General features: G+C 42.1%; 1 long non-coding RNA gene across 1 annotated transcript in view; it reads left to right on the top strand.

Annotated features, from left to right (window-relative positions):
• Positions 1-384: 384 nt before the first annotated feature.
• Positions 385-27,895, top strand: part of LOC109299914 — an 85,367-nt gene continuing 57,856 nt past the window's right edge. The window contains exon 1 of the long non-coding RNA XR_002098055.1: positions 385-1,003. This is a non-coding gene — a long non-coding RNA (uncharacterized LOC109299914). The remainder of the gene's footprint in view (positions 1,004-27,895) is intronic.

Genomic DNA, 27,895 nt, shown 5'->3' with positions numbered 1-27,895 from the left:
TCACAATGAACATTTTAGTATTTTGTGGATGAATTTGTTCACTAAATTCCACTTCTGTGGTGGCTGGAAATGGTCTTCTTTTCCTGCTATGAAGTATTTCAGTGGCCTCAACAGAAAGAGTTATAAAACTGCATCAGAATTTTTTTAAAGTATGTATTTAAAATACTTCAGAATAACAGGGATATCTGAAGTGTGTTCTTGCCCTCCCCTTTACTTATCCTGTTTTGACACCAGAGGTGTTACTTGATTACTCCTTCCAAAGAAGTTTAATTAGTGGTGGGGCTGTTTTATTAATTCAACATTTGACAACAAGTATGATAGCATGTAAAACTATAAGGTGTCTTGTGTATATGTGTATGTATATATATATATGTGTGTGTGTGTGTATAAACGTCCCAAAATCTTTTTATTCCTAGTCTGGTATCTGCTAGGTAGAATAACATTTTATATGCTCCACAAGATAAAACCTAAACCACTACTTCTGAAACCCCATTGGGAATATTACACATCTGTTTTTTAAGTCAGTCCAACTTTTAAGTGCTGATAATACTCACCAAGCAGCTGGCCAGATGAAGCCCCCTACCCAAACTAATACACAGTGATGGACAATGATTCCACTGAAGATGTAGACACAGCAGGAGCATATTGAAGTTCATTGCTCTGCAAGATAAAGCTCCACTTTTCTAACTATTAGAAATGTTTTCAGAGAATTTGCTACATATCTAAATGATTAGTATATTTTTCTCCCCTTCCTGTCTCCCCTTAAATACACTTGCAGAAAAGCCATGAAAATCCCATAGATTAAAAAAAAAAAGACTGAATGCAACTGCATTTTGGGATTTACCATTTTCATTAATGTTAAGTTTTAACATTAAAGGGGCCCTTGTCAGAGCTGACAGGACCAGAATTTGACATGCACTCTCTCTCTTTCTCTTCAGCAGCTGAGTGTTCATCAGCAACCTTCAATCATTCTGTGAGAATATGATGAAGAAAATAACATTTGGTAAGAAAATATTTCAGTTTCAAGCTTCAAAATGATTTTTATATACTATGAGGGGAGGTTCAAACGAACAGTTATTTTTAAAACTATGAAAAAGACCATAAGAATGTCCTATTTTTCATTTCTCAGCTATGATCAGAACAGTTGATAATGCGCTCAATCAATACTTGTATTTGTTGGAGATCCAATGACTTTTTATATTAAGGATATACACATAATGTATTTGTCTAATAGCAACATGATTGTACAAAACAAATAGAGCCCCTTCCTGTAATATTTTAATTCAGGCATTTCGAATGTTATATTTGGTGGGGCATAACTATTTTTTTTAGTTAATGTATATGGCATCGAAAAGTAAAGTGATACTTTACAAACGGATTTTTTTTATATACCAATGGGTTTTCAGTGGTCTTTTAGGTGCTAGGTCTTTGCAATTATCAGAGAGCAAATTTGCTGTCTCTAACAGTATTATGAGCATGAGCTAGTCAAAGACATGCATTAATTTTAGTCAGACTTAGACTATATCTATACATGTTCATGGGAGCTCATTACTGGTATAGGAATATTTTTATAGCATACTAGCAAAGTGCTTTTAGTGTGAATTTACCAATACATACTAGCAGATCTGTACTTTGTACCAGGATAGTGCCCACTTCTCACCCATCTGCCCATCTTGAGAGAAATAAGCTGTACTGCCCATGTAAGTGCAGTACCTAAACTAGGGGCTTCTGCCAGAACATTGATGTTGCTGAAGAATCATATGTTTTCACACTGAACAAATACCTCTTTGCTTGGTACACTTAGCCTTAGATTAGGCCTTATATCTCCAATGTAATCCTAAATAAAAATTATAAAAAGAGAAACCAGTAAACAAATATAACTGTTATTTTAACAACTACATTTATATTTTAACACTTTAAAACTTGTAATTATTTTCAGTTCTCAAAGCATTCACAGGACAGCAGTTTCTCTCTTGTATGGCCCAGCATGATGGCATGCTAGTGAAATAATGTGACATTTTTGAGTTTGTACATTCTTTAAAAATTATATATGAAGGGAATGTCTTGCATCTAAAAAGCAGTAATGAACTTTAACAGATATTGTGATAGAAGACTGACAAAGTTACTCTAGTATGTTTGATTATTGTCGGAGTTTCATGCATGCAAGAGATTTGTAAAGTTATTAGATCTGGGGCAGTGACGCTATAATGATTCTTCAGCAAAGCCAAAATAACAAAGCCAAAATACCGTGTCCATCAGATTGCAAATAGATGTGTGCTTGCTCTCTTGATTTAAGTACTTCAGATCTTCCTAGGCAATGTTACAGTGTGGTTTTAAAGACAAAGTATTTTTTCTTTGCAGTACATATTGGTTACTGTGGTGCAAATTTACATTAACAACTGCTGATAAAAGCAATTTCTACATATATTGAATAAATGCATTTTAAAATTAAATTAAGCAAGTGATGTACTGGCTTGTATCCTCATAATTCCTCTTGTTTTGAGTGTAATTTGATAGTTTTATATTTCTAACTTTGGATATATTTACTACTTACTTTTTCAAATTAAGAGTCAATTTTAACATTATTTAAAATGGATTTTTAGGTTTTTACTTATTGGATCAAAAATCTGTATTTTAAAGTTTGCCACTATATGGATGAATCATGGTGATGTGTAGCGTTTGCTCCTTTATTATGACAAACTATTAACGAAAGAGCTTTTCTGAGTTACTTGCACAGACTTACCTATCCTTAAAAAAATGTATTAAGGAAAACTATTTCATTTAAGAATCCTTTTCTGTGGGAACATTCTGAACATGACAAAGTAGAATTTCAGAGTAAAGGCTGGTGTTTCCTTGCAAAAGTTTGAGGTCTTTGTTTTGGTCTTTGTTAAAATAAATTGTCACAAATATATACCCAAATATATTGTTGGTCTTTGCCTGGACTTCACTTTTTAATTGTTTTGTCACATTCTTGGCTGCCACTAAACAGACATGTTTAACTGTAAATTCATTGGATTGGTGTTTTTTAGAGTTTTTAAACTTGGGTTATGGTCACTTAACTGGAATTAGCTAACAGCCTAGCGGGCTGATCCCACACAGCATCAGGCCTGGCTTGGCCAACACTGTGTGCTGGATCAGACCCACAGACCAAATCTGGCCTGTGACCAGACCTGGCACCGGAGGCCAAAAAGATTGAGCACCACTGCTATTAGTACAATAAAATAGTTTAATTTAATATTAGTGAAATTAAGAATTAGCCAATCAAACTGAGCAAAGCAACAAAAAAAATAGCAAGGTAGTAAACAGCTGCCCATGCTGATGTAATTTTGGGGCACTTGAAACTGAGCAGCTTAAGCCAGCTTTAAGTAACAACCAAGAAGGAAGAATGGGGAAAGGACTGGTATAGGTGCATAACTCCAGGAGATGGTTCATGACTGTGAATCCTAATTGGAAACAGGTTGGTCTCTACACCTCAGAAAGACATCCAGGTCCTGAAAACACACCCATCTTGGCATTTCCTATTGACTAAATTAGGCAGCCGCTGACCTAGCATGTATGCTTCCTTGGATCCTGCTCTTAAGCACATAAGTCTCTCTGTGGATTTCAGGTGCCAGCTTCAGGCAGTACGTAGGGTCTTGTTACGCTTTATGATTAGGATGTGCTAAAGCTAAGTAGCATTAAAATTATAATGTTTTCTTAGCAGTCACACATTAAGGGTTAATACCTTCTGTGACTTGCACTGCTTGGACTTGCTGCTAGAACAAGAGCAAGCAGGAGCGCGGCTAGGAGCTGCCAAGCTCCCTCTGCCTCATAGGTGATGCGTAGGGGGTGCATAGGGGTACACGTGCACCCTCTGAGAATGAGCTTAGGCAACGGGCAGGGGGAGCAGGCAGAGCACTGGTGCCCCCCCGAGAAGTGCAGCTGGCACTTCCAGGTGTGCTGCCGGCACTTCCAGGCTCTGCAGTTGGCCACAGGGGGACCCTACCACTGACATCACCGCGGCCAGCTGTGGATGGTCCCCACTTGGCCCGCCCTTGCTACGGACGCCCACATCTCTGCCTGCAGGCAGTCGCCATGCCCCCCCAGCCACAGGAAGCATGCATCACCTATGCCCTGCCTATATCTTACCCTCCCCACCTCTCACAGCTCATTCCCCAGCCCCTCCCCCCATTTCCCTTCCTAGCTTCCGGGGCTTACTCCCTGCTGCCACATGGGGCTGTTCCCTAGATCACAGTTCCCTGCTCACCTGCAGCTGCAGGCATTGTCGCAGGGATGAGAAACTCCTGTCCAGCTCCAGGGGCTGTGCGGACACTGGGCTCAGCCCAGAGAGTGGCAGTGTGCGGGTGGGTTCTCCCTCCCTACCTGCTTCCCAGCTGGTGGAAAACACCTTGGGGGGAAGCATACAGGGTAGGTGAACCCACCTGCTGCTGCCATTCTCCTGGGCTGACCCCAGTCTCTGGGTGTTTCCCACCAGCAGGAAGCTGGCAGGGAGGGAGAATCTGCCCATCTACTACCACCACCACTGCTTTTTGGGCTGAGGCTAGCCACACTTCAGGCCTGGAGTGGTACAGGAGCTTCCCTTGTTCCCAGGACAGGGATGGCAGCTGCAGCTGGGTGGGGAGTTGGGAGCTGTGAAAGAGCCCTGGAGGGCATGGGGAGGGGAGGATAAATGTGAGCCAGAAATGAGAATGGAGGAGGAGGGACAGGCATGGGAGGGGATGTGCCTCGGAGTGCAGAGGGAAGGGGGTGGGGGGAAATGTTTACTTTGGAGCTCTCCCAGCTGCGGGCTGTCAGTCCAGGACAGTTATGTTCTGGGGGACGGATCATCCACATGGGGGTGGAGCTGGGAGCAGTGCATCCTAGGATTCTGGAGAATTGCTTCCAACTCAGACTGGTTTTGTGGAACAGTCTAATTTACTACAACACAAGCTACCTAAGACAAGCTAAAAATAATCCTCGCCTGAAGAGGATTCTCCCTGAGACGCATAGAGCCCACATGGCTCATCTTACCCTGCCATAACCTGAAGACACTCCCCATCTTAAGAGACTTAAAATGTAGGAAAGATAAGATGTCACAACACCCTTAAGCTTTATGTCCTGGACCTTCTGAATACCCACAGCTGTCCTGATGTCATGAGGAGCTGCTGGTGTTCAGTGGCCAAGAATTTCGAAAGTGACTACCAGGTACCAAACTTTTAAAGAAGCTTGACTCTCTAAAACTCCTGAACACTCACCTTATATAATTCATCTTCTTTAAGAGGCCTTAAGCTAAGCACCCAAATATGACACTAATCACTTTCCATAGTCTTTGCCAACACCCCTAAAGTTCAAGGTCGTAGTGTCTCTGTCTTGGTGTGGGAAAATTGATAGACAGTCCATATCTGGAGACAGTATTGCAAATCTTTGTGTCTGAAAGGCTTGGAGAGAGGCTCACTTCTCCACTCCCTCTTTTGTTCCCTCCCCACATTTAGCTTTTCCCATCACTTCTGCCAGATGAAGCATCCTTCCTGCAGTTCTTGCTTTGCTTATCTTCTATTTTCTTAATGTTCTTTTATCCCCTCACATTTCTCACCATCTTTGGTTTTGACTGCTTTATATAATTAGGCAATCAAGGATGCACTTTGTATGAAAGCAGCAATACAGAAAATAAAATGCCATTACCTGCTTATTATTAACCAAATTATTTAAGATGGTTGAGTCTACTGTTAGACTTTTAGGGTTTCTCTTTGGCATTTCCTGTTTTCATGTCTGCACCTTTTTCTCAGTTTTTAGGCATACCAGAAACATGGGAGATAGGACAGTGGGACTTTTGGAACCAGATCTCAGACTGTGGGAGTGGAAGGCTTTGGTCTGAGGAAGCAATTTGGTAAACACAACTTTCCTTCCCTGAAGCTGGAGTTAGTCTTCACATTTTTATTTTCATCGCAGAAATGATACTCAACCTTACCTCAAGATCAGACTTAATTAAAATGCCTCTGTCAAAGTACCTCTTCTTTAGCCACGTTTTGAGAGAAAAGTGCCTGTTCCTACCTCCAGCTGGGGATCGGGGCTGTGAATGGCAACTGGAGTTAGGCATCTTCCAGTGCCAGTGGTGTCCATTGTACTAAGTGTAAGTCCTGCTGCATAAGTAAGCCACTAAAAGGGCCATATAGACCATGTTAAAAGTGGACTTCCACTAACAAGAAAGGATGTTAGTACTTGTAGCAGGCATTTATTATCTACTGAGAAAAGAAGAGTAGAAGGGATTTAAGGAAACATAAGCCCAGCACAAACCAGAACTACTGAAAAAGTACAATGGCTGAGAAAACTAAGGAACCAGTGTGCGTGTGCACACAAGCAAAGAATTGAGTTAATAAAGCATTGTAATAGAGTGCAGTATTGAAATACTTTTCTTTTCTTTTTTTGTGTAGAGGTGGAGAAATCGAACTTTGTACTTCTGGAGTTTGCTTTTAAGTAAGATGGCTACTTAACAGTTCTCTTGTTTTAAACTTACACAAAATACCATTATTTCTCGTCTTTTCCCAACCCCATTCAGCTTGGTATATCTAGACTATCTGTATAGCATTTGTATTTGTTTGGGGCACACTTTCGATATCTTGGGATAATTCTATTATATTACTTTTATGTAAGGACATTCATAGCTGAATATTTCCAGAAAATAATCTACTGTGCTTAAGTATTAACTGTGAAGAAAAATGACTGGCATAATTTATCTGTAAATAAAAACAATGTTGTTACATCATTGCTCTAAATTAGAATTTACAAGGAACAGATGTCTTTCAGTGAGCATGAGTGTAAATTCAGCAGGGTTTCTAATTTAGTCCGGCAAATGATGACATAGAAATTTATTGCAAACACAGGGATGACTGGCTCTGCATAATAGTTATGAAGATTATGCCTTTTCCACAAAGCAGTACAAGATGTTTTCTTTCCTAAGTTTCCAGGGAGACAGTCACAATCCAGTAGGGGTTACTGTTGTTCTGAATAAAGCTCTTCAGAATTTTGTAGTTTTAGCAATTTTTATGATCACAAATCATAAGGACAGAATATATCTCATACAATGGGATTTGAAAAATGAGCTGAAGTATCATTCACTGACTTGACCTATTTTTTTTTAATTCACAACCTTGTAGGAGACAAACTTAGACTGGATGATTCTGATACTTCTACTCAGCCAGAATCATTATCTTAACCTCAGGCACAAACTCAGCCATTATTTGAATATTAAATCCCTGCAAGAAAATTTACAAAAAGTCCTAAGAGGTAGCAGTTACTATCCCTTCACATATTTATGTACAGTATCTGCAACGCTGCAACATATTTAAGGCAAAATAGATATCTATACTGTAAAAATGCCCAGACTCATGTTTTTGTTGTTCTTTGAAAAAGTGAAGATGGACAAGAGTAACTTGAATTAACAGACAATAAAATCTTGACTGTCTCCCACAGAAAATCATCATAGTAACTACAGACTTTATTGATGAAATTAAAAATTCCAAACATGCAAATATATATGTTCCAGTTTCCTTTTTAAGATCGTAAACAGAGATTTATAGAGAATTCGTCATTTACAGTGTACAAGAAGATCTTTATTACATCATCGTGGTTATGTACAAAATGAGATAGGGCTAAAAATCTAGGCAATTGCAATTCTTTTTGTACTCACTGGAAAATTAAGTGAAAGTTTAAGAATTCAAGTTCAACAAGCATGCAATTTCTTACAAAAAAATTCAGTCTATTGAGTTTATTCTCTGGTGTTTGATTTTGCTTGAACCACAGCTAATACACGAACTATTTAATATACTTAACAGTCAATACCAGACTTCTTTACCTGTTCTATTCTGTATAGTTTTCTTTTTATCTTGTAGTCGTCACCATTGTGTCTGAATGCTTTCCAATAGAGTATTAAGTGATGTGACCCATGTCTGTCATGTTTGTCCTCTTGCCCTCTCCCTAGGGGAAGAAACATGCAATTGAATGTTTTGTTTTGGATGTTTTTGTGCTGTCTTGCCATGTTGTTTTGTGCTTGTTAGAGAAGCAAGATCAAAGAAGGTTGGGGAGGACTTAGTCCTTAGCTCCGCATAAGACTTCATCCCATACGCTTTGGCATCCCCCAACAAGAAAGCATTCTTTTATCTATAAAAGTTCTCCAGCCCTACAGAAAAAAAGGACTAGACAATTTCATTTAAGGTTCTGCAATTTAGCTGTTTCTCCTGTTAGACACTGGTCTTTCAAAAATATACATTAGCTTTCAAAGATAGCCTTGTCTCCTTTTGCAAAACAAGAGGAAATAAACTGTGCACATATTTAGAAGTACAGTAAAGTCTGCTGGAAGCTTCAGGACTCTCCTTGTAAATTTCTAAAGCCATGATGACAGGATATGCATGTGAAATACCTGCAGGAGGGGCTCAATGGTGAAAACAGCACTGTCCTAGGATAACTTATCTTTGCTTCAGCATATGAGCTACATCCACCTTCACAAGATCTACAGAGGATCTAGAGATCCATGGTGGATCAAACCCATTTTTCATGTGGTAGTGTCCCCCTTTCCATGTGCAGATCTTGAAATAGCAATGATTAGCCTTGAAGGTTTGGCTTTCAGATGCATTGCTTTGGCTGCCATTACAACTGAGAAGTTAAAAGATACTCTCTTTTTTTCTCCGTAATCCCGTTTCACACAGCACAGACTTTAGCTTTAGGAGACAAAAAACATATACACACATACACCCAAAGTCCCCCCGTGCCATGTGTTAAGGGGTGGACATGACCACTATACTTAGAAATTAGGGCTAAGATTTGTCTCTTACTCAAGCTTTTATAAGATATTTTTCACAGCAAGATTTTTCTCCTATATTAAAATATGCTCTGGTACATCCATCTTAGATAAGGAAATAACGAGGCAATTAGTATATTGTTAAGTATTTATTGTACTACTGTTTATCATTTGAAAGAAGGAAAGATATTATAGGATAATAGGTGCTAAAATTACTTAGTTAAGTCATGTTTTACAAATTGTACATTCTAAAGCATTTAAATGAAAACCTATCCTGGATGGATACTTTTACCATAAAACACTACCCTGCCTCCACTTTATTGTGTTTTCAGCAGTAAGACATTGTCAGTATTTTGACAATTTTTCCTCTCACTTTGACAAAGTATCTCCACTAGTATATGTGTTTTAGAAAATAAAAAGTGGAGGACTGAGAAGCTATTTGTCCATATTTTCATAGGAACAAAGACCATTATATTTGTTACCAAGCAGGGAGACTAAACAGTTTTGTAATAAACAAAGAGATCAATGTGCTAGAAATACTTCTACTTTGAGCAATCGTATCCATATAGCTAGTATTTTGTTCAGGTACAGTATCTTCCTTCCATAATTTTAAAAGGGGAGAATTTAAACCTTGCTCCCAGTTATCATATACTGCTGGAGAGGGGTTCTTGTGTATGGTGGTGGCTTTCAGTCACTATTGAGTTCCATTATCTTGGGCCAGCTAAGTGTGGGGCCAGTAGCTTTCCACAAGCTAGTTAAATCTGACTGAATCACTAAAGTATTCCAGCACCCTGTGGTCCCAAAGAGTCACTGAGGTACTCTAAGGAGCAGCTTCTGGGACACTGTAGGGATTTTCTTGCACTGAGGCTTATCCTTCCTATGGTCTGTTATGCTGGCTTTGCAGCTGTTTTGTGCCTGCAAAGTAACCACAGTATGCATGAAGACTGAAGTCCCTACAGTATGTTTAACAGAGAATCCTGAAAGGACCTGATCGTTGTGTGAATTGGGCCATTCTAACTATGAAAATGCGATCATCAGAAGTATGTTTACGACCCCAGTTATAAACCATCTTGGCAAGGATGATTTAAAAGTGTTCAGAGAGAGGTGGCGCATCACCAATTTCAAGAAAATAGTCTTTTCATTTGATGGCTTAATTTTAACAAGGGATTCATGAGGATATCAGATTTTTGGTGACAGTTAAAGGGGGAGAAGGGAAAGACTTTTCATGTCAATAAAGTTTAGGCTTCATCTATGGAATTATTCAGGCTAGTGCATACTGATGTGAGCTATTTGTTGATTTTGATTAATGAGATACCCATGATTAATAGGAGCTCAGCTTCATGATTTAAAAGTAATGTTGATTTGATAAATAAGAGAAGGAAGGCATTCTGAATACATGAATTAAGATTTTTGGAAGGTTGGTCTTATCTTGTTTTGTAAGCTCTTGGAGCAAGGCACTGCCTTTCTTCTGTGTTTGTGCAGCACATAACACAATGGAGCTTTATTCTATGATCAGGGCTCCTAGGTATCCCTACATCAGAAATAAATAAATAATATTTCTCAGAAACTTTACATAGTGTATTCATTTTATATTCAGAACCCTAACAGAATAAGAGTACACCTTGACTACAACCATGAACAGCATAACATCCCTAAAGTAGCTGAGCATTATGCATGAGCACTAAGAGTCACATACACTACATTTTGTGGGCCTGAAGTGCTCAGTTTTAATACAACTCCATTAAAGAAAAAAAAATGATTTTTAATGACAGATTGTGAAACAACCTCAGGATCTTTTTTAAAGTGAGCAAGTAATAATTGCCAGACATGCTTGGCAAATTACTTCCTCATTCTAGAGCAGCTAGCAAAAAACAAGACTTTTTTTTTAAAAGGCAATATGCAAGTCATACATACCATTGAATCTCATTAAGTAAAAATAATTTTAAAGGATGAAAATGTGATTGAATGCATGTATTAGGAAGAGCTCTACAAAAATATTGCGCAAGCTTTTTTTAATCTGCTACTCAGTTCTGCTGCATCTACTTCTGTCCCAGAAACCTGAAGGGTGCTGTGATACCTGAAAGCTTGTCTGTGTCTATCCCAACCATGCAATTGGTTCAAAAAATGTCACCCACAAGACTTCTTGCTGCTACTGAGGACTGTAATCTTTCTGGCTTAGTGAGTCCATAGTCTATATCTACATGAGGGTTCATTAAGAATGCATATTCTATGTTGGTCTGACACTGAATCTGTATTCTCAATAAACACTCAAAACAGTGAGGAGATTGAGGGTGGGAGAAGATGGAATGGAGACAACTAAACTTTTCAAATTAATGTGAAGGACTGGCCTGAACAGCTGTCTCCCCTCTGTATGTACATTTCAGAGGAACTATCTGGGCCCATTAGAAGCTATAGAAATTTTGGTTTCAGAATTGCATTAGAGTAACATAAAACACTGTTATTCTTTGATTTAATATATTTTCTTTATAATGTCCAAGTGTGTTTCTTTTGGGCTAAATTGTTGACTAGCAAATGTTTACCCTTAGTAAAGCTAGGATTTCATGCGTGTACAGAAATATTTATCTTAAATAGGCTTTTTATCCAAGTAGGTATGTGTCTGTTCAGCTTCTTAACCTATTTTTCAAAGAACCACTTTGCAATGCCCTATAGAATTTAAACTCCCAAAGCCTAATTCTGTGCACATAACTGTAATACTCTTCAGTGAAAGTTGTACATAAGCATCCAAAGGCAGAATTGAGCCTTAAACAAGTAATGTAATGCTTGAAGTACATGATCCTGCTGAGCCAAATGTACATATGCTAGGAAAACAAAACAAGTTGTGTCCTGTGGATCAAAACAAAAGAATTGTACTAAATTATCTTTAAAAGCTGCTCCTGAGATCCCAAATTCTGCTCCCAGTTCAGCCTCTTTGTAGGCAAATAGGTTTCTGCTGAACATTGGAGAATGGTGGGGAAATGGTTGGACTTGGTACAGGAAGGCTAAACCCTTACAGTGCAGCAAAGTTGGGTCCTAGAGCCTTCAGATAGAATTGTACAGAGGAGATTGTGGGAGGTAGGGCTGAGGCACATTCAGTGACTATGCAAATATTTGGAGGTGTTGTGGCCAAGAGAGATCATTATGTTAATCTAAACCTGACCTGTATTTAATGGGCCAAAGAATTTCACTCAGTTGGTATGTAGCTCCATCAGCCAACTCCTCACACCCTAGGGGGTAAGCAAAGCAGAGTGTACTGGTGGCTACAAAAATGCTTTGTTGGCATGTTGTGATCTAGGGACATGTCTGAGCCCTTGAGAGAACCCCTGTATGGAGTGATTTATTGTCCTTGGCCTCTGGATCTAAAGAGGGTTCCACTGAACTGCCAAATCATATAGTTGTCATAGTATGGACTTTGATGTCACCTCTCAAATGGAGGATTTTGACAGCATTCCCATAAACCTTGTACACTTTATTGGTATGTGAACTATCATAGCAGAATTCCCAGTGCATATTAATAACTTCTGTTTTCATCTCTGAAGTTCTATAAAAATCTTGTTTGAGCTGGTAAAGTGATTGACAACAGCCACAAGTACGATTTATCTTGGGGAAGCCATTTATTGAAAAACCTAATTCTGTGAGTATTACCAGATGTGCCAGTGAGAAATGCCAGTGCTTAGCTAGATAACTGCTTCAAGCTCATTGTTAATTATTCATAATAATTTTTATATGCATCTCAAATTCTTCCTTTTTATGAAAATGAAGTTAATATGCCATTTCATTTGTAGAGGCTATATAAAAGTGTCACTTCATAAGTGTAACTCACATGATAATGCTTGATTTCTTTTTTACTGGTTTGATTTAACTTTATTTTTGATAGGCTAACATTTGCCATGCGCTTTGAAGATGACACTCCAGCAGCTGGGTTTTTATTTGCAAGAGTAGTTTTTCACTTGCATGTACTTTCTCTATAAAATCAAGTAATTTAATAACATTTATAAAGAAATGATGTGGTGACGCATTTCTTTTCTTCTGATAACTTCATTCTCCACCAAGAACTGCCTGTACTGTAGTGATGTATGTACTACAGTACAGTGGTCAAAGTCTAATGGATGAACAGAAGCAGTGGAGTATATGTCAGGCTACAGAAGGCCTATAACAACTTCAGGGGATGGTGCAAAATCCTTCATTAAGCAAGAACTCTGGATCCTAACAAAGCTTATTACAATGTCCACATACCTATTAGACTACTTGCAATTTAAACAGAAACATGACATTAGCTTGCTGACTCATCATGGGTGGAAGGAGTGGCAGCACAGGAATAGGATATAACCATCCCTAGGGCATAAAATGACACTTACATTCTGGATGTCAAAAACGTGCTTTTCTCATGCTTTATTGAATGCCCAAAGTCTTCCATGTGACTAACAAAACCTGTGGATATCCCCAAACATCATTCTACACCTTCTGCCATGTAACTGTTTTCAGTACAAAGGTTTCATCACAGAGAGAGTATAAGGTACTATAAGTAACCAAAGGATACTATTGGAGTGACCAGCAGAGAGAAGGAGAGGATTATGGGATTAGTGCAGGGGCAGGCAAGATATGGCCTGTGAGCTGGATTCGGCCCACCAGGAGATTCATCCTGCCTGTGGGCAGGTGCCTACCAGTACACTGTATCTGGCCCAGCCCTGGGCTGCCCCTGCTGTGCTAGCATGGAGCCAAGCCCCACTCACTTCTGCGGGAGCACTGCACTCTGTGCTCTAACCCTCACCTGTAGGACAACCCTGACCCCAGCCTTGCAGGTAGGGAAGCAACAGCTGGTGGCAGGGAGGTCAGGGGAAGGGAGAATGGTGGCAGTCAGGGAGCCAGAGGAAGTGACAGTGGTGGGTGGGAGCGTGGGGCCCTCGCTGGTCCCCCAGGGTCAATGGGGGCCTAGGGCAGGGTGATAGGGCCTGGGAACTGCACGTGAGCCCCATGCAGTTCATCTAGTGGCCCAGCCACATGCAGTTCTGGGGCTTACAAAGACAGTGTGCTGGGGGGGGCAGGATGGGCCCCACCAGCCACAGGCCTTGCCCTGAGCACCCCAAGGGCCCACCACCTGCTGCTTCTGCTGGTAGGAGGGGCTGTGTATGATATGTGTGAGTATGTGTTTGTAGGGGGGGGAACACACCCACCCCACCATACACACACACACATCCCCATCACAGGGTTGGGTCCTAGGTGTGGCTGTGATATTCTCCTGGAGACTTTGGAGCAATGCCTTGTTCTGTCCCTAGGGTGACTTTATCTTACCTGCCATGCCTTGATGGTAACTATGACAATAGAGAGGCTGCCCACAGGCCTTTGTGTGAGCTCCTGTCAGCTTCTACCAGCACTCAGGCCCCTCATGGGGCCTCATTCCATAATTGTGCCCCCAGATAGCACCTCAAGACTTAAGGGCTAATTGTGTGGCTCCACATTCACTCCTACACCACAACCCATGCCTTGCAGATGTTCAACCCATTGCTGATACAGCCCCTCTCTAGGCCTCTCTCAGCCCCAGTCCAGGCCTCAGACCTCTTGGTCTCTCTTCATAGCCCCTTCTCTGGTTACCAGACCCCTCAGTCTCTCCTCTGGCCCTTCTCTGGGTCCTTAGACCCCTCAGTCTCATCCAACCACTCCTTAGGCCCCCAGATCCTTCAGTCTCTCCCCTGGCCCCTCTCAAGGGTGAACTTCCTTGGCCACTCTCCAGCCCCTCAGAACCATCCTGCCCTACACTCTATGCCTGGCCCCTATCCAGGCTGCTGGACCCTTCCAGTTCCAGTATGCCAGCTGGTCCTTAGTCTAGGCCTCAGGCCCCTTGCTGGGCCTCTGGATGCACACAGTCCCAATCTTCCCCTGGCAAGTGCTTTTCTCTTGGGGTGTCCTCCCCTAGCCTTCCCCCTCCATGGGGTCACCCACAAGGCAGTGACAGTGAGGCTTTCTGGCACCACATTCTCACCTTTCCCTGGAGTGGCCCATATGTGGCATTTCATGAAGGCTGCCCTGCCACAGGCAGCCCCACCACACCAACTCCAGTAGGCTTCAGTGTTAGGTCTTACCTGGGACTGGTCTTATCCATACCTCTCCAGGCTCTCCCCTAGATGCCCTATGACCCTCCTGAGCTGCTAACCACCAGGTCCCCTGGCCCTGGTTCCATTTCACATAGAATCTTCTATCCCTGGCCCCCGGCTCACACTTGGCCCCCTACCAGCCATTGTCATCCTGGGCTGCATGATTCCTTACCCGTCCTTCTCAGCTCTGGCCCCACAAGGATCTTTGTGCCTCTCCTGGGCTCTGGCCCTGCCACCAGACCAGTAGAGACTCAGACTCTCCCAGCTCTGGCCATCTTTCATGGTGGGCTCTCTCACCCTTTGGCCCTGGCCCCAGCATAGGCCAGTCAAGGTTCCAAGGGGCTGGTGGTTGGAGGACAGCCCTCTCCTCTCTGTGGGTCCTCCCATTCGGGCTCTTCCATAGGTCACAGCCCCCCTCTCTTTCTTTCTGCAAGCTGAGAGCCCTCCATAGGTCTTCCTTATGGCAGCATTTTCCTTCTCTTGGTTCATCCAGGTGGGCCCCTCCTGACCTTGCACAAAACCCCTCTGCACACAGCTCCTCTGTGGGCTTGTCTTAAGCCCTCCTCTCCACAGGTCTCAGGCACTCAGCCCCCTTCTTAGGGCTCTGGATCCCACACTGGATCCCCTTAGTTCCCACTCCTCCATTCCCTTAGTTCCTACCCAAACCTCCAGATGTTAGTATCCTTGCTGGCATTCAGGAGTTGCAGGCTTCCTGCTGGGTGATGTTCCTTCACCAGCACACAAGATCTTACTGCCAGCCCTGCTCTCAGGGTCTGGGCTTATAGCCTGTGTAAACCCAGCCCTCTTCCAATCAGGAGACTCCCTTCACTCAGGTGACTCCTCTGATCAGGGCTAGTCACACCTACAGCCGTCTGGGTCAGCTGACTCAGCAATTAGCCCTGACCCCAATTTGTTGGTGACTTAACAGGTTGCCCAACCTCTTAAAGTGGCAGGCACATCCAGTGCCCTGCCACACCCCCCCACACACACCCAGAACCCCCCACAAACCCCACACCCATACATCTCCACAAACACCCCCCACACAAATGCCATACCCATGCCCCCAACCCCCCCACATACACACTCGTACACACACCTCTTCCCCCCACAAACCCCATACCCACCATACTCATCCACACCTCCCCCCCCAGTAATATACAGGAGTAAGACTTCATTTTGAGCTATTATGCAATCACCTCTATGTACACTATGTGAACACACACAAATCAGGACAAAAATATTTTTTGAATTAAAATATGCTTTTAGTAGATGTTAGATTTTTAGTATAATTTTTTTTTCTGGTTCCAAGATGGCAACCCCCTTCCCAAAAGGATTACTTCTGGGGCAAGGGGAGGGACTTCCAGTGGCAAAGGTCAGGGCTTCTGGACCCAAGATGGCAACCAGGGGTCAAAGTACCTGTCAAGGGGTGGGGCTGGGTAGCCCTTGACAGCTCACCAAAACTTGTTAAGCAGCCCTCCAGCCAAAATAATTGCCCACCCCTGGGTTAGTGCTATATATTTTAATCTATTATGCCTCATAGGATATGAAGCATTGCCTTCTAGTAGAGGAAGACTGGGTGATTCACAGAAAGCATCTTTCAGAGCAGTAGCATAACTAAGGGGGAAGGGAAATGGGGGCAACTGGGACAAAAACCCCAGATGCCCACTTGGCAGGGGAAGACAGGGATCACAACATAGCAGCTGTTGCCAACTCTGCCCTTGCCATGGCAGGTCAGTTGCCCTGTTACACTTCTGTTTCAGAGATCTCAGATGTGCTGTCTGAAGTCCAGTTTTGCCTGAGAAAAGATTGCAGTATGTAGGTCCAGTGTAATACTACATGCATCAGGTTGCAACAAAACATTGTAAAAAAAGTCTTTCAATAAAGGAAAAACTTCTCTACTGTCTGAGCCCCCAAGGCCTGGAATAGATTCCCTCCAGAAGTGGTGCAGGTACCTACTGTGGACTATTTCAAGAAACATTTGGATGCCTATCTTGCTGGGATCCTTAGACCCTAGCTGATGTCCTGCCCTTGAGGTGGGGGGCTGGACTTGATGATCTTCAAGGTCCGTTCCAGCCCTAAAGTCTATGAAATCTATGAATTCTGTTCTTAAGTGATTTATCTCGCATCTGTACAGAAATACTGTATTGTGTGGGTGTAAGTGTGTATATAAGGGACAGCTGTATTAAATTAATTTAGAAGATAGGGTTTTTTTTCTTAAATCAAAAAGCCATTAAAGAGCTTTAGGAATGAGGTATCAAATGCTGTGTAAAGACTACCCAGACTATCCTTATCAGGAGGAATAGATATTCAAGAAAATGGATATCATTAAAAAAAATCAGCATACCTGAACATATAATACATTCCCAGGTACACACATTCTCAGTACCAATAAATTACCTTCATTGACACTCATTACTTCATGGTTAGTATAAAGAACACTTAGCTGATGAAGACAGTAAGATGAGGAAGCAGATAGCTAACCTGCTGCATTTTGAAAGCTATGCACTAAAGATTTGGCCTCCTGGGGAAACAACATAATACCCTGAGATGCAACATAAAACATTTATAACCCTTCTTTTAAAAGGCTTCCAGGGAGGAAGTTTCAGCTTCTACATTTTGTTGCATAATGGGGCACTGTAAGCGGCATGCCATATAAACTCAAATAAAAGATCAGAGAAGGTTAGCAATAATTGCATCTTGCTTCAGGTTTTATTATTTTTAAGTAGGTTTTTTTGGTCATTTATAAGTTACAAGCTAAAACTTTTTTTTTTATATTTCAAAATATATAAAAAATGATTACTTTCCACTGATCCAGAAATACTAATTACATTGCTTATCAAAAGCTCTTAGGCCTCCGAATCATTTGCAACTCTATCTTTTGGTTTTCAACAATGTCTAATGCTGCTTCATGTTTTAATATAATGCAAGTAATACTATACCTGTAAACTGCTTCTTGCAAATTCAGCTGTCCATAAAAATAAGAATCCAATTATCTTCCAATACTGTATTTATCAAAACAGTCACCACATTCATAAACCATTGCATTTTTACAGCAATGCACCCTCCTTTCCCAACATAAGACAAAGGCACAAGCATCACACTGATGTTTGTCACAGACAAGAGATCAACTCAACTCTTTTTGGGGGTATATTTAGTCAAGCAGAGTGATATTATATAAAAGTAAATGAAATTTAATAGATAGCTGAATTAGTTCTCTTGACTGTACTTTTCACTCCAGTGTAACAGAATTAACAGAATTTCAAATCACATTCCAATTTATGCTGAGGGTTATCACATAAAAATGTAAGTAAAAATATTACTTTAGAATTATTTTTTTCTAATTCATCTGAACAGATTCATCATTTAAAATCAAATTGATTAACCAATGTCCATTTCTCCTGAGTATTCATAAGTTTCTCAGTAGCAAGAGAAATATAAGTGGAAAATATTATATGCCTAACTAAGATGTTTATTCAGTTTATTTTTAGCAATAGCCAGTAATTCCCAAATGTCGTCCATTTTGCCCTTAGTATTCCCCAAAACAAGTGTTCATTGTGCCCAAATGCATCTGTGCATCATACCTCTGCAGAGAGGAAAGGGGTCACAACAGGAAGAAGTTCTTACTGCCAGTTGTCTTAGTCTGCTACCAGAAATCATTTTAATGAGCGTGTTCACTCCTTTCAGGGCAATCCTTACAATTTCACTTTGCTCTGAGTGAGAACACCTGGGATTCTTCAGTCAGGTTGTGAGACCAAAAATAGGCCCATAAAGGATCCCATGATAAATTGCTAGCTTTTGTGAGTCACCTTTGAAACATGAACTAGTGTACTTGGTGATTTTTTTTGCACCATTAGAATCTTTGAGAAAGTTCAGTCAACTTATCTATAAACACTTGTAACTAATTTGAGCATATACAACAGAAGGAATTCCATATGCCCCCTTATTCAGAAGATGACACAAGTTAAAGGAAAATAAGATTTTGAATACAAAAACATGAAAAGTAATATTAAATACACTATCCATGACCTTTCTACACTCCAGCTAAAACATGTCTGACAAAACCATAACACAAGAATGCAACATACTGCATCAGCAGAAAACTTCAACAGATGAGTTTCTAGTATTTTTATAGGCATAAACTCTGGTATTATGTTAGCTACTATTTAAATATTAAAAATGATGAAAATCTCTGTTAAAGTTTCAACATTAAGTTTAATTTTACACTACAAGCACTACATACACAATTTGAAAAGCTCTCACTGAACTCCCAAAGCTTTCTTAAACTTAGACCTGTTCAGACATGACCTGGAGACTCACATTTACCTCTGCCCACATTTTGGACCACATCACTAGTTGGTCCAGACAATATAATAATGAAAACAGCTGAGTCTGTTCACTGTAGAACTACCTCCTGTAAAAGAGTAGCAGTGTGGGAGACTTCCTGAAAAATATTAGTATGGACCAAGACCTTGATCCTGCAGTAAGCTACAGCTACAGGAGCAGGATCTTAAAATTACACTGGCAGACTTGTATTTCTCTTGTGTGATTGGAAAAAAAATATCACAATTCTTCATCCTTGGTAGGTAAATTTAAAAAAAACCCCACCAAACAAAAAGCTATCCCAACCTGTTCAATCAACGTTATTATTTAAGAGTCCCTCCTGATATCCCATCTTATTTCACAGCAATGAAAGAAAAGGCTAATCAGAGGGGTCGTTTATATTTAATAACAAACATATTATAATGCTCTACTTCAGTCTCCAAAATTTGATGAAATAAAGCAGTGTTTTTCACTTAAGCATTACTTAATGTTATAAAACTTACAAATCCATTTTGAACTGGACCTATTTTTAATTTGCCATTTTTTGCACATATAGATGATATCCCTTTAATTTTTATTTTAGAAAAGATGTCAAGTGTTATAATCTATAAAAGAGATTAAGTTAAACCATTGAAGATGGTGCTGACTTCCCCAGAAGTTATAAGGCCAAGATCAGAAACAAGGCTTGACTTGTATTAAGGGCTGAGGAAGGGGAAATCACAACTTTAGAAACATAGATTCATTGATTGTAAGGCTGAAAGGGACCTTAGAAGTTCATTGGGTCCAGCCCCCTGCACCAATCAGGAAAGATAACTTGGGGAGAGGTGACTGCAACAAGGTGATTGTCTAGTCTCCTCTTGAAGATTTCCAGGGTAGGCGATTGCACCATCTCTGCAGGGAGTTTATTCCACAGTCTGGACACCCTGATTATAAAGACGTTTTTCCTAATTTTGAGCCTGAATTGATCCTTCTGGAGTTTGTGGCCAATATTCCTTGTTTTCCCCTCAGGTGTCCTGGTGAACAGTTGCTCACCAAGCCCTTAATGCACTCCCCTAGTGTAGTGGTAAGCTGCTACCAGGTCCCCTGTCAGCCTTCTTTTCCTTAGGCTGAAGAGATCCCTCAGCCTTTCCTCATATGGCTTGCCGTGTATGACTGATCATATGGGTGGCTCTTCTTTGGACTCTCTCAAGCTTGTCCACGTCCTTGTTAAAGTGTGGTGCCCAGAACTGGATGCAGTACTCCAGCTGTGGTCTCACCAGTGCTGGGCAGAGTGGAAGAAACAGCTCCTTGATTTTGCTGGAGATCCATCAATTGATGCGTGCCACAGTATTATTTGCTCTACCGGCTACAGCATTGCACTGCCAGCTCATATTTATACTGTGGTCTGTTATTACCCCCAGGGCTCTTTCATTCATGGTGCTAGTCAGTTGGGTGCCACCAAGCCTGTAGGTGTGTTGGGGGTTGCTCGTCCCAGCGTGGAGCACTTTACATTTCTCAACATTGAACTTCATCAGATCCTGATCTGCCCAACTTGCCAGCCTGTCTAGGTCCACCTGTATCTGTAGCCTATCTTCAAGTATGACCACACTTCCCCATAACTTGATGTCATCCTCAAACTTGGCCGGTAAACTCTTCAACCCCACATCCAAATCATTAATAAAGATGTTGAAAAGTACTAAACCAAGCACTGACATATTATGGTATATTACTCACTGGTGATGGGTCATCTCAGCTAGTGTTTACACTAGCTGATAGTGATCTAGCTGAATCTGTTGCTTTGGCTTCTTGAATAACATACCTTATAGATTCATTTTGCAAAGACAAATAAATAACATGAAAAGAGACACCCAAGCAAAAACAAAGTAGCCACAAGGGACAAAGTACAAGACATGAGGTGAAATAGAACATACTTTACTAGGAGACTGAAAATTATCAATTAAAAATAAGAAATCCTTAATCCTTCCCAATTTAAAAAGCTTATTAAGTGATATTATTTCCTTATAGGCTTTGAAAGCCACTTAAGCACTGGAGTTTGAAGTGAGAATATTAAAAGAAATTAAACCCAAAGGAGCTCTTGTAATGCTCAATGAACTGGAGAGAGAACACTTGAAACCCTTTGGGAATCTTATGCCTTATGATAAAAGTAGTTGTGCTGAATGTGAAAGGTCTATATTCTTAGAAAGAGTAGACAGCAGGGAAAGAAGCTGCTAGGATGAACCTTACCACAGAAAGCACAGGGAATGAATGTCTATGATTTCATTATTTCTCTTCATTTGCTATGTATTGGTTTGGTGAGTTGAGTAGTCTACCTAACGATAATGAGTGGGGCATCTAAGTCTGCCTCCCTTCCTCAGGCAATGTGATCTCTATCCATAATAGTCTTGGAGAGGGTTTTTCTCCAATATAAACTGTGTAGCATCTGCTGGCTCTTAGTAAGGAGGTAGAACCAGAATACTGTAATTTAAGTGAAATGTCAAAAACTGGAATAGGTGGGGTTTTTTGCTGGTATTATAAATCAAAATATAATAACCATCGCCACAACAGAAAGCAATCCAAATACAGCAAAACACCTGAAATTTCCCTGACCCAGGATTGGGAGAGAAAGACACTGTGGTTTCTATTGATATGAAAGAGAAAGAGAGGAAGATATAAAATAATGGCATCCAATCTGTCCAGAAATTAGGACAGCAGTTATTTTTAGTTATCCTGAGGTTGGGAAGTAGGTTACAGAGTTGTTGATTCTCAATAGCTAAAAAACCAGAGATGAGGGAATGAGGTGGGGGAGAGAAACACCCAGGCAAGACAGAAAAAAAACCTAGCACAACTGAGTATTTGCAAGCATTGAAAGAGCCATGTGCTGTAGGATGATATTCCACACACTACTGTCTCTTGCTAGAAAGTAATAGTTTATAAAAGAAGAATAGAAAAATGTAGTGGAGGAAGAAACTGTAAAGTAAGTATCTGATGATCTACTTTAATAATCTGCAAACTCCTTTATGTTATTCTGAGGGTCCATGAATTCAGAGTAGCAGAGGCACAATTGCAAGAGTGCTTGAAAAAAAGGAGGCACTTTCTATTCTGTTCTGAACTTTATAAAGTAATTTGCCTGCTTGGATTATGCACTAGAAATAAAAGCACTTTAAGGGAAAATAGCTATGGAATTAATTATCTCTTCATTGACTCTTTTTACTATTGTTGCAAAAATATAATAGTGAGTTGTATTAACAAGAGTGTTGCGTGCAAATCATTTTGCCATTCTATCCAGCACTGGTGACTGTGTCTAGTTTTGGGCACTACACTTCAAGAAATAGGCAAATTGGAAAGAGTCCAGCAGACAGCAACAACAGTGATTAGAGGTCTAGAAAACAGGATTTATGAAGAAGGATTGGGAGAACTGAGATTATTTGGCCATAAGAAAAGAAGACTGAGCACTCTAGACTTTCTGGTGTGTTTTGTCTTGGAATACCAGATTGAAGGCATCTGGTCCATTAATCATAAAGGCTAAGTACAGACAGTCAAAAAGCCTGAGGCTGAACTGATTCAGTCTTTGCAGATTAGTCTAAGCTGCAGAGTAGGGCTGTGTAAAGCTTCGGTCACTGATTCTATTTGGTGGAAATTTGGCCCAATTCAGTGGCTGAACATCTGAATCCAAACTGAATCAGGAGACCCTTTAATCTCCCCAAATTGAATCAGAACCCCCCAAATTGATTCAGAGAGATTTGGAAAGATTTGATGATTTGGACAGAGACACGGCTTTAAATGTTTTTTTCTACATACCTCAAGGTACCAGGTGGCTCATGAATGCTGGGATGCTGGGGCAGATGAAGCATCCCACAGGAGGGGGGGGAGGAGGGGCCCAGCGTGCTCAGTAGCAGACCCGGAAGTGGACCAGAAGCACTTGCAGTCCACTTCCGGGTCTGCCAGGGAGCGCACAAGGGGGCCCCCCCCACCCCCTAGCGTGGCAACTGGTGTCTCCTGGGCCTGGGGGGGCGGTACCCAGGGTCCTTCCACAGCCAATTTCTGAGCCAGGGAGTGCAGGGGTCCCCCTGCGCACTCGGTGGTAGACCTGGAAGTGGACCAGAAGTACCGCTGCAAGGCATTTGGCTGCATTTCCTGAATCAAATGTGAATGTCTGTACCTTGCTTCTCAGGTTAATCTCTGCAGCAGTGGTGATGCATAGGGGTGCATGGGGTTGCATGTGCACCCCCTGACAGGAGCATTCCCCGCTTAAGCAATGGGCAGGGGGCACAGGCAAGGGTGCTGGTGCCCTCCCTGAGAATGCTGGGTGAGGAGTGGGGACATCAAGAAAAGCAACCCCCATGGGTGATTGCACCAACTGGGGTCAGGGGGTTCCCCTGTGGCCAATCACACTGACCCAGAAGTGCCAGCAGCATGCCCAGAAGTGCCACTGGCACACCACTGGCACTTCTGGGTTGGCGTAATCAGACAGAAGTGCGGGATTGGCTAAATTCAAATCCAAATTCAATACGGTGTGTTTTGCACACCCCTATTGCAGAGTATGGGCAGCTGGTACCTCCTGAGTCACTGGCCACTCAGTGACTGTGGGGGGCCACAGTTGATTATGCTGACAGGGGGGAGGTCCCCCCATGGCCGATCATACTGACTGGGGTGGGGGTGTTCCCCTGCAGTCAATCACACTGACCCAGAAGTGTCATGCCACTGGCACTTCTGGGCACACTGCTGGCACTTCTGGGTCAGAGCAATCAGCTGCGGGGGAGCCCTCTGCCCCTGGTCGGTGCAACTGGCCACAGGGATTGCTTCTCCTAGTACCTCCACTCCCCAGCTGGAGCTCTCAGGGGAGGCACCAGCACTCTCACCTGTGCCCCCTGCCCATCGCCTAAGCAGGGAACACTTCTGTCAGGAGGTGCACCAGCACTCTTAGAGGGTGCACATGCACCCCCGTGCACCCCTACACATCGCCACTGCTACAAAGATTAAACTGAAAAGCAAGGCACAGACATTCACTTTTGATTCAGAAAATGCAGCTGCATGCCTGCAGTGGTTCAGGCCAGAAGCCAGGGGGCACTAGAGCATGCCTTCCAGCCTTCCAGCCACTGCCAAAGGGAAGGAACTGAAGCTCCAAGGTTTTTCCCCTCTCCCTGCTTGAGCAAAGCAGGCTTGGCCAGGCACCAGCCCAAGGTTAGCATGCTGTAGGTTGGGGGCTTAAATCCCCTCCCTGGCCCACACAGAACCCCAGCCCAGGTCTGCCTGGGTGGAGGGTCAATGCCTGCCAGGCTTCTGCTTTGCTCCTCTCTTAAGCAGGGAGAAGGCAGCCCCTGCCAGGCTGAGGAAGAGGTGGGTGGGGAAAAAGGTAGTAGCATTAAATTCATAAAAGCTTGAACAAGAATAGTCCTTTCTCTAAAGCGAGTATGTACTGAACACAGTAATTTGCAACCTCAAGCACACAACAAAGAACAACCAAAAATCTTTGCCTAAGCTAAGATACATCCCAGTAAAACACAGTGAGAGCACAAACAACTTAGTCTAACTTAAAATGGAATGTAAATAAACCAAAAAATCAAGAGAAAGATTTGCATGAGTCTTATGTAATCCTGAGGGCAGAGTTTTTCCTTACACCCAAGTATTCAGAAAGTCCTTCTTGGTTAATCAGCAGGTGGTCTTAGGTGCATCCTGGAGTTGCTGGGGGACTGTGATTTAACTTGAACCAGGAAGGGGTCTGGGACAGAAGTTTCATAAATGGTTTGACCTCAATCAGTTAAGTCTGATACTACATTCAACCAGTTTAATTTAAACCAATTTCAGCCATTTTGAAACTGGTTTATGTACACTGAACATCTGTTGTGTTACAAGTTTAAAACAGTTTCAGATCACTTAAACTGGTTTATGTGCAACTTCTGTCCCTTCCCAAAAACTTTAAAGCTGAAAGGCTGATTGCTTGTCAGGTTAAGTCTCTAGACAGGCAAGAAAGCCCCATAAAACAGCAGCAGCAGGGAATCAGGAGAACCAACACTGGCTGGTATAATTAAAAACTGTATGAAATGGAGCCATCTATATTGGAATCCTCTCCTAGCAAAGCAATGTTTTCTAGGTAGGGAAACTTTGTGCCTCCAATATGTAGAGGTATAATTGTTGGCTTTCTTAGTGAATAACTCTGGTAGTGAACAAACTGAGTCATTAACTAGTATTCCACCGACTGCTGCTGGCACTCCCATTGCTGTGGCTCTCAGACAGCTTTTTCATGCAGATTGTCCTAACCCCATACACCTGGGGAACCTTCCCCAAAGTATCCAGTCCCTCTGAAGTAGAGATCCTGTAAGCCCTAAGCATCCCAGGTAGTGGCAGGGCTCTCAGGACTTCCAGGGTTTACAACCAGGCTTTTCAGATTTCTGATTCTGGGGCCGGGAATCTAGAAAGTCAGAGAACCCCATGGCTCCCAGGCTTTCAGAATGCTGCCTTCATAGCAGAGAGCTAGGAAATACTGGAGTCATCCTAGAGTTGCCAACTCAGTAAGTATTGGTATCTCCAGCAATGCTCCAGGAGTCAAATTGGGGCATTGTGTAAAATTCTGCCTTTGACTTGCTGAAAGTTTGTCAGACCCAAGATGTTTTGGGAGGAATATTTCAGGTGCAATATTTCAACATTTATAAACTTCAACATTATCTGGAAAAACAAACAAACAAACAAACAAACAAAAATCCCTGTCATTCACTGGAATATTTCTGATTAGTACTTCCCCATAGGAGAAAGTCAAGGACTGTTAGCTGCACAAATACCAATACCAGTTCTAGCTCAGTGCTACAGTTGACCTCTATTGAAAGAGTTCTCCTTGATAGAATTGATGAAAATGTAAATCTGAGAGTGAAAATGGAATGACAAGACTGACTTTCCTGTTGACATGAATCCCTACAGCTGATGAATACTCTACTTTTGAAAATGTAGCAATCCATATACAATTGGAAACATTAAGACGCTCACTATACCATCTTTTAACTGTCTACTTTTGGTGAGTAAAGATCCAGAACATGCCCAGAACATGTTATAAATCTGTTATTTCTCTGGACTATAGTGACAAATAGATTCTCAACGTTCTGCAGTACCATAGGCATGGAGGACCTGCCATATTGGATCAGACCTGAGATCTCATAGCAGCCTATCTCTAAGAGTGGCCAGCCATGGATGATTCAGAGGAAGGCCCACATCTCCCATTTCCTGAGTTAGCACTTTAATCACAAGCCTATTAAATAAAAGACAGGCACTGGTATTTTAGGTCAATATTTTATAGTCATTAGTATGTTAAATTATCATTTATTTCTACTCCTTTTGTTAAAAATAAAGCAGTTAACAACAGCATTGTATGAGGAGATCTGATACTGTCCATGTAGTAGGTATGTCCTGAGCATGCTTGATGAAGAGAACCCCTCAGGAGACATAGGTGCTGCTCTTTCTAGTTTCTGGATCCTAGGAGGCCTAAGGCAGCAGGTAACCCACTAGCTCAGGGGTTGTCAACCAGGGGTACACATACCCCCAGGGGTACTTGGGAAGGACCTAGGGGGTACACGTAGGTGGGTGGGCAGGGACAGGGTACCGCCATGCACCATTCCATGCGGCTGCGCAGGCGCTGCCCTCCTGGCTGAATGCAGGGAGTGGGGGAAGCTCACATGCAGCTGCTGCTGCTGCTCCACATTTGGCCATGTGCCACCCCTTCCCCTCCTCCCCCCTGCTCCGCTCCACATCTGGCCACCAGGAGTATACTGATCCAAAAAGGTTGAAAACCCCTGCTGTAGCTGCTTAGGCCAGGCAGTTCTGGGCACGTGCAGAAGTAGGACTGTAGATTCCTGGACAACTTTTGAGTCAAACCAAGAGGTGAATAATTAATTTTAGGGTATTCTGAATTGACCATTTGGCTCTAGGCACCCAGGACACTTATACACATGTATTGAGGCTGCTCAGATGCACTGTAATTACAGCGCATCAGAGCAGACTCTATTAATCAAGTCTGCTGGAGCGTTGTAATTACCGCACTCCAGCAGACTCCAGCATCACATGTATCAGTGTCCCTGCACTGAAAAATGGTGGTGGGGAGCTTTAGCTTAAGCTCCGCTGCCATTTTTCAGTGCAGGGACACCAATACATGTGCTGGTCCAGACGCTTTAACTAGAGTGGCTCTCAGAGTCACTCTAAAGTGCCCCCCACTGCCTCCCAGAGCACATGTATAAATGACCCCAAAGTCTATTTATGTCCTATTTTACACACCTATATTCTTTTGTGGATCTCCTCTAGATGATGAAAGTGGAACTTTGGGGGAAGTCAGGCACCTCAGTCTAAATGTATGGTCTAAAAAATCCCCATTTAGCTGCTGCCTAATGCTAGCAGCACATAAACTCACCAAGCAACTTGCTGTTTAAGGCTATTGGTACCTAAAGTTTGCTGTAATGAAATTCTAAGAACTGCTCCAGTTTGAATAGCTCAAAGCCTACTTCATACATAAACCTGATTGGGATAAGAAATAAGGCATCCTTCCACCTAAGTCCCCTGAGAGGCCCAACTGAGTTGGTGTTCTCTGAACATGACTAACACAAATTGATAGAGTCAGGTTCCATACAAAATGTGTTATATGCATTTTGTTTTAAAATGCAGCCAAGAAGGAGCCACCTGTCATTCTGGGTCATGTGCAGCTGGGCCTTGGGTTACTTAGGGATGAAGGAGCCCACTATAGCTGGGAGAAACAAGC

The sequence above is a fragment of the Gavialis gangeticus genome, unplaced genomic scaffold (assembly GCF_001723915.1).
Source record: "Gavialis gangeticus isolate Ggan-Ray unplaced genomic scaffold, GavGan_comp1, whole genome shotgun sequence".
Classification (NCBI taxonomy): domain Eukaryota; kingdom Metazoa; phylum Chordata; order Crocodylia; family Gavialidae; genus Gavialis; species Gavialis gangeticus.
The sequence above is the reverse complement of the archived record's forward strand: the minus strand, read 5'-3'. Positions and strand labels throughout refer to the sequence as shown.